The following is a 7,900-nucleotide window of genomic DNA, read 5'->3' on the forward strand; positions in this document are numbered from 1 at the left end:
TTGCATCTCTCACATTAATTTATGCTTGTTTACTCAAACTTTGCTGTGTTGCATTCAGGCGCTGCTTGCATAAAACATCTCTTTTTGTGTTCCTTTGAAGATGTAAAGTCATACGGGTTTGGAGCGACACGAGGGTGAATGTGACGGATAAATAACTCATTCACTGTTTGTCTTCCTCGCTGTGTGCTTGTCTTAAACTCATGAAGTGCTGCAGTAGGGTAAATTCCTAAAGCCATCTTCCTGTGAAGCTGACGAGACGAATGGCATGATTCTTCTGTTTTTATCAGGGCTCAGGTAGCTCAGGACGGGTCTCGTATGTTTGTCTCCATCGTGTCCAGCGCTGTAAGTCCAAACCCTGCTGTGACCGTGGCATGACGTTCTCTCTCTATATCTCTCTTGTTTCAGTAGATCTGGTCTCTTTGGGTAGCCGGGTGATTTTGAAGGGTTGTGAACTTTAACCCCTTTATTGCTGTCGTGCCGTGAGTTGTTGTGCTCTTCCTCGTTGAATGTGCTGAATATCTCTCTCTCTCTCTCTGTTTGTTCTGGTGTGTGTGTGTTTGTTGTTGGAAGTTTTGAAGGCTTGATCGTGTTGCTTCGTTTTTCTTTAAGTTACTGTCTAATGGTGAAAGAAAGTGTTGTTTATGAATCAAGTGAAGATCTTTCACTTTTCTCGTATGACTTCATCAGGACATCTTCTCTGAAATTCACTGTAAAAACTAGTGTTTTGTGTTGTTTTGAATTTCTTTTTGTCTTTTATCGTACAAATATCTACACATTTTTAAATCAAGATGTATTTACTTGAAAAGCAGAATAAATAATTTTCCAATTAAAAATTCTCCAAATTAATTTATACTTATTTTTTCATTATTCTATTTTTTTTTTCATTTGTGTATTTAACTTTATTTTATTTTTATTTTTTTATCCATTATTTCATTTTTTCTATTTAATTGAATTTGTTTTTGTTTTATGTAATTTCCCATTTATTTTCTATTTATTTGTTTTTTAGTTATTTAATTTGTATTGACCAATTTTTTGTTTGAAAAATAATTTACTGATTTTTTTTTCTTATTTTAAGCTTAAATTCACTGTTTTGATGCATTTTAATATTTTAAGTCATTTTGCCTACAAAAATACACAAAATGCACAAAAAACTAAATTACTAAGTAAGAAACTGTATTGCAATGCAGTTTTGGTTGCAGATTCATCTGTTTATTACTAATGTTTACGAAGTCAGTGTAATTCAAAATAAAATAAAAAAGGTGCATTAAATCTGATTGCTCTGGCTGTAGTTTTTAAAGCAGTAACTGATAATGCATGTATATTAGTTATTGCTGCCGGATTGAACTAAATCTCACTGTTTGCATTGGATGATTGAATTTCTGGGAGCTTTATGTTGAATCAGCTCAGACACACTGTCTTTAAATATTCTATTATAGCAGTTCATAAAACATATGACACGAGAGACGATTAATGAGCATACTGACAGTCTTTTAGCTTATTCTTATCACCTAAAATTTGTGTATCTTAGCTGCTGGAAATGTGAGAGACTCGAGGTTTAGTTGATCACTTTATCTGTATATTAAACACCAGACCTCTTCTGATCATCTGTGATTGTGTTGCATTGTTACTGACAGGAAAATGACCTGGAAATGTTTTTTTAACATGTTGCTGCTTCTGTTGCTTCTGTCTTGTAGTTGCTGGTAACTTTTTGCATAATATATTATCACATCCCTTGCATAGGTTAGGTTTAGATGTTTTACCTTGCTCAGATCCATCGGTGTATGTTAGAAGATGCTGTCAGAGATCTCAGTAAGGCTGGCGGTGGCTGTTGGTGGTCTTGTTTGTTCAGTTTCACACAGAAGGGTCACATTAATTTAAATAAGCTCGCTGGACACAAATAGACAAGCTGCTGTCCCAGAAAACATGTTCACAAGCCACTTCACTTCCATCTAGACCACAAGATTTGGCTTTTTGAGATGTTAAACTCTCAGAGCTGTTAGATGAATGTCATGAAACCTGTCTGGCTAACATATATCCCACCCCAAAGTCAAAAGAAACATGTTTAAATTAAAAATATATATATTAAAAGCCTATTTTAGGATCATTTAAATGTTCTGCATTGATTTGCATTATTTTCATGACAATTGGAAACACATTTCCTCCCAGAATCACATCTTAGAAAAATCTTTTTTTATTACTGTAATGCAAATAAATAAATATAAATCAACAAAATGTTAGTTAAATGGTTAAATCTCACCCCTAAATTGAAAGAAAGTTACACACATTTCAAGTTTAAAATATAATATTAAATATATAAATACTGTATACAGCACCATTAAGTTTTTCTACATTATTTTCATGACAATTAAGGACATTTCCTTTCAAATTCATGTACAAAAAAAATCTAAATTTGTATTACTGTTTTGCAAAATAATCAATATAATATTATTTAAATAGTCAAATAAAAAAATGCAATGTGTTGTATTTATGTATTTTATCATGCATATTATTTATATGTACATGGTAGTATTTGTTGTACTGCTTGTGTGCTGTTTTTAATGCAATTTTTAGTCAGCCGTGAGAATATAATCAGAATGGAAAAATGTGTTTAATTGTCATGAAAATTTAAAGTAATGTCACACAATGCAAAAAAATTGAATGATCAGCAAATTCTCTGCATTGTTTTGCATTGTTTTCATTACAATTTAGGTCATTTCCTCCTGTATTCATCACAATTTTTTTTATTGCTATAATGCAAAAAAGAAAAAATACAATAAAAGAACAAACAAACAAAACATTAAATGGTCAAATATTTAAAAGCTGTATTTTATGGTATTTATGCATTTCATAAAATGTTAAGTATTTATATGTACATTTTAGTATTTGTTGTACTGCTTGTATGCAGTTTTTTTTAATGCAAAATGTTTTAGTCAAATGCATTAAAAATAAATCCTGTAATGATTTAATTGTAATGCTTTAAAAGTCATGCAAATGGAAAGTAATGCATAAAATCTGATTATATATCAGCATTATATAATTTCTTGCATTTGTCCTTTGATTTTTGGGCTGGATTACGAGCTACAAATGTTTTTATGGACATACATCTTAATGGTTTATATATATTATGTATATTATATTTATATACTGCATATATTATAGCACTTGCATATCATTGCTCTTTTGTTGATTTTGATTGCTTCTGTTGTCCTCATTTGCAAGTCTCTTTGGATAAACGCGTCTGCTAAATGTATAAATATAGGGTAAATGATGAAGGGATGATGTGCATCTGTGTTTAGAGCTTCTCCAGTCTCCAGCGCTGTCTTCAACTTCTTCTCTCCTGTCTCTCTCTCTTTCTCTCTATCAGGATGATGGACTACGACCCCTTATTTCCACAAGTGCAGTATCAAAAGACTTTTGCTCTGCTACATATCACGGGAGGCGAGCGGTCCCTGGGTTTTGCCGGAAAATCACTGAGAGCTGGAAAAACTGGAGGATTTTTTTCTGCCAACTTTCTTCTTTTTTCGCTTCAGCATTTGCAGGATGCTTTTTTTGCATTTTGCAGAGACCAACTTTTTTGCTGCTGTTTTTTTTAGACGAGATTGAGGAAAAAAAAAAACCTTTATGAACACATTATGCTCAAAGCATGCATAAACACACACACACACACACACAGAAGACCTTCAGAATATCCTCGCCTTTACATGCACACAAAACTCTGTTGAAATCCTCATGTAAATGTATTGATCTCCACACACACACACACACACACACACACCAGCCTGCTGCCATTTTTGGTTTTCGTGCCTACACTTGGTGATCTGCGCTCTGGATGAGAATCCAGGAATATCTACATGCATCATTCCTTAGAAAATAGGGACCAAAGGACTACACGCTTTTTAAAAGATATAAATATATATATATATTTAAAAAAATCAAAAACTCTTACCTTGTAGCTGCAAGTATAACAATACTAACGTTAACAGTAGAAGAACGTAAATCTGTAGGTCAGGCGGCCAAAACGTTTGCTCTGGTAGCTGTTTCTTGCACCGACGTAGATTAGAAATGTAGAATATAGGAGTAGAGTTGCTCATTTTTCATGTTTTGTATTTATTTTTATTAGCGAAGATAATACTTGAACTTGTAAAGAAGGAAGGAAGATGTACAGAAAGCTTTCCGGCCGCTGGATCGTATCGTTCATCGTGTCGCGCTCTTTCTTCATTCCACCATTCGACGGAGAGACGAGCGGAACGGATCCGGTATCCCAGAAGCCTTTGTGTTCGTGTGACAATCCACAGATCGGACGTGGCTTTTTGTACTCGGAGAGGAAGATTCGGATGCTCGTCTCTGAACTTCAGACTTTAATGAGACGAAACGGAGGAGGTCGATAGCTACTGAAACTGCCAAATGAACCACAAAACGTTTTTGATTGACGCTCTTGATCTCGCTGCACATCTGTCAGACGTGATCTGTGCTGAAATCCAGTGGAAATCTAACTGTAATCAACTGAACTGATCATATCGCTCACATTCACGCAAACCGCAGTTACGCTCGGCTGGTATCACTGCAAAAAATAGTTTCTTACTTATTTTTTTGTCTTGTTTTCTAGAATAAATATCTAAACATCCTTGAATCAGGATGCATTTACTTGACAAGTAAAATGAGTTAAGATGTTATGTTTTCTGAAAAATGTATCAATTTTGTTATGCTTTTGCTTAAAACAAGTTAAAAATATCTGCCAATGGGGCAAGAAAAATAATTTGAATTCAAAGGCTAAACAAGATTATTGTTCTTGCCCCATTGGCAGATATTTTTAACTTTTGTTAAAGCATAACAAAATTTTGATCTTTTTTTTTTCAGAAATAACACATATAAGTCATTTTACTTATAAATATCTAAGTAAGAAAATCATTTTTTGCAGTGTAACACTTTACTTGAAGCCTTTATGTATAATGCATTCATTAAATAGATACAAATGTTATAAAAAGATTTTCTTCCTTAGTATTTTGGTCTTGTTTTCTAGTATAAATATCAACAAATTCTTGAATCAGGATGCATTTACAATATGTACAATGTAAAAACATGTATGTACACAATAAGTGCATTGTATCAAATTATTCATTTCAATGTAAGTACATACTAGTTAATATATAGTGGGACCTATTATCCAAAAAAATGTTTAGTTTTTGCTTAAAACAAGCAAAAATATCTGCCAATGGGGTAAGAAAAATATTATTGTTTAGCCTTTGAATTAATTTTTTTTAATTTTTTTTACCCCATTGACAGACATGTTTGCTTGTGTTATGCAAAAACTAACAAAATCTGGATAATTCTTTCAGGAAACAAGACAAAATATCTTAAGTGATTTTACTTGTCAAGCAAATGCATCCTGATTCAAGAATTTGTAGATATTTATACGAGAAAACAAGACAAAAATACTAAGGAAAAAATATTTTTTTGCAGTGTATGTATTTTCATAAATAATAGCAATGCATTATAATATTTACAGATGTTGCAATGTGTTGTACTATCTAAAGGACTAACAATAGATATTTAATAATATAACTATGCTTTTAAAAAAATCCACCTAGTTCAATTTAAAAACTTTAAAAGTTCAGTTGCTGCCTTAAAATATTTTAGGTATAATCACCTTGGTTGTACAAATAATTTCAACTTCAATTACATTAAAATGACTTTTAGATAAAGTCAAAATCTTATATAACCTATTTAAAAAATTTGAAATTTGATTTTGGAACTTATTTTGATGAGTTAACGTAATGTAAAACATGCAAGTTGCCATGACTTACTGATCATATCACTTTTATGAGATAATACTATGCATTATAAGGTGCATTATAAGCCGTAATTAATGCATTCAAATACTTTTATAATGCATTATACAGTATATAAAGGCTTCAGGTATAGTGTTACCAATATATTTACTTCAGCATGAAACCTGCATTTGAAACCTTCTGTTTTGAAAAAAGTAAAGCAGAAACTAATTTTATCCTCCAAGAATTGATTCTCTATGAAAACAGGAGGGCTTGACGACATGAGCTAAAAGAAGTAAAGTCGTTTCATCGAACATGAGTCCAGAAACATGTATTAATACAATAAAAAGGGTCTGTGTGGATTTCATGTTGACTTTAAAGGAGAATTATTTAGGAGATTTAGGACCAGAAATAATTGAGAAAACAAGCTAGCTTACTTTATGATGAAGCTCAACAATTTCCAATACGTTTAGAAACACGGCATCCGTTTCTGACCCACTGATGTTTTTGTGTCTGTTTTCATTTCATGACCAGGCCTTAAAAACAAGTATTCACCTCAAGATTTGACCACCAGAGATTCATTGCCATCTTTGTAACAGATGTTCCTCTTCTGTGTGTACAGTAGATATTCAGAAATCAGAAATAGTGAGCGTCTCTCAATGGGCAGGTCTTTATCTGGTCATGGGCTGCGTGCGAATCTGGGTCTCAGAGACCAAACCTGACCTCTAAACCTTCATGCCAGCATAAGAGACGTTTATCCTTTAAAAAGACGCTCCCTCCAGGATCCCAAAGGACCAAAACCATGCAATTCTGCCATGCTGCCTGCGCTTGAACGCTGTGGATGCACAGACACTGATGAGGGAACGGCCTGCCCATGCGTGCATCATCAAACGCTGTTGTGAGATCTCCATACAATCATTTCACTGCATTATTCTGATTCCGACTGTGTTTTATTTACTCCATCCTGCGCTGATGAAGCCGCTCGCTGGAAGACGTTTCTTAATCATAACAATTTGCACTAGTTATAGTTAAAAACCTGCTGATGTGAGGGTCTTTCTGTCTGCATTATCATTTTGTATGAATATATCTGACAAATTCCCGTCCCAGAAACTCGTCCTGACTTCATGAAACTGAAGCGAAACCTTCAGATTAGTTTGTAAGAAGAGGTTTAAGAAGTTCCAGTGTTATTTTACCGTTTGCCAATATTTTTAATTAGATTTTTACATGTCGTTTTCAATTTAATTGAAGATTTTTGTTGTTTTTGTCATTTTTATTAGTTGTTCTTGTAATGTCTATACATTTTGTATTCATTGTGTCATCGTTCTAGTTGTAGTTTTACTGCAAAAACATTTTTCTTACTGGTTTTTGTTTCTTACGGATTTCCCCACTGGCAGATATTTTTTCTCTTTTTAAGCGAAAACATACTTAATTTTGATATGTTTTTCAGAAAACTAAATCTTGTCATTTTGCTTTTCAAGTAAATGGATCTTTATTTAATAATGTTTAGATATTTGTGCTGGAAAACAAGACAAAAGTATTGTTTTGCAGCTTATTTTAGCACTTCAACTTTTTTTTTTTTGTTATTTATTTTATTTCAAATAACAATTTTTTTTTATAGTTGTAGTTTTACTCAATAATAACCCTGAGAAGTGCCAAATGAAATTTCTCAAGTGTTTCACTTTAGAATCCATTATTCTGCTCATTTTTATTCATATATCCACAGTTTTTATTTTGATTAAACACCTACTTGTATTAAAAAAACAGACACATCAGCAAAGCACACGGATGACACTGAAGCACTGGAATTGTTTGCTAAAGCACAGTATTTTTCAGATTTGCAGTACATATCTTTCACTGTACGGTCTAGTTCAGCGCTGCTGGTATTTTCTAGAATAGATGCTGTTTTCAGTGAGGTTTGGTCAGTAGAAACGAGGCCAGAACCCCTGCCGGGCGTCTGGGTTAAAGTGCCATATATCTGTAGCCACAACAGAGCAGAAGATCGTGCTAAATTGATCAGCGTTAAATCAAGCGTTTCAGTTCACCTTCACTTACATTCAGAGTGAGTTCAGTGGAGCATAAAGGGTTTGGGAAAGTTTTCCACATCTATACGCTTGAGTGTATAAACGCCTCAC

This window comes from Barbus barbus, assembly GCF_936440315.1.
Source record: "Barbus barbus genome assembly, chromosome: 23".
In the NCBI taxonomy this organism is placed as follows: Eukaryota; Metazoa; Chordata; class Actinopteri; order Cypriniformes; family Cyprinidae; genus Barbus; species Barbus barbus.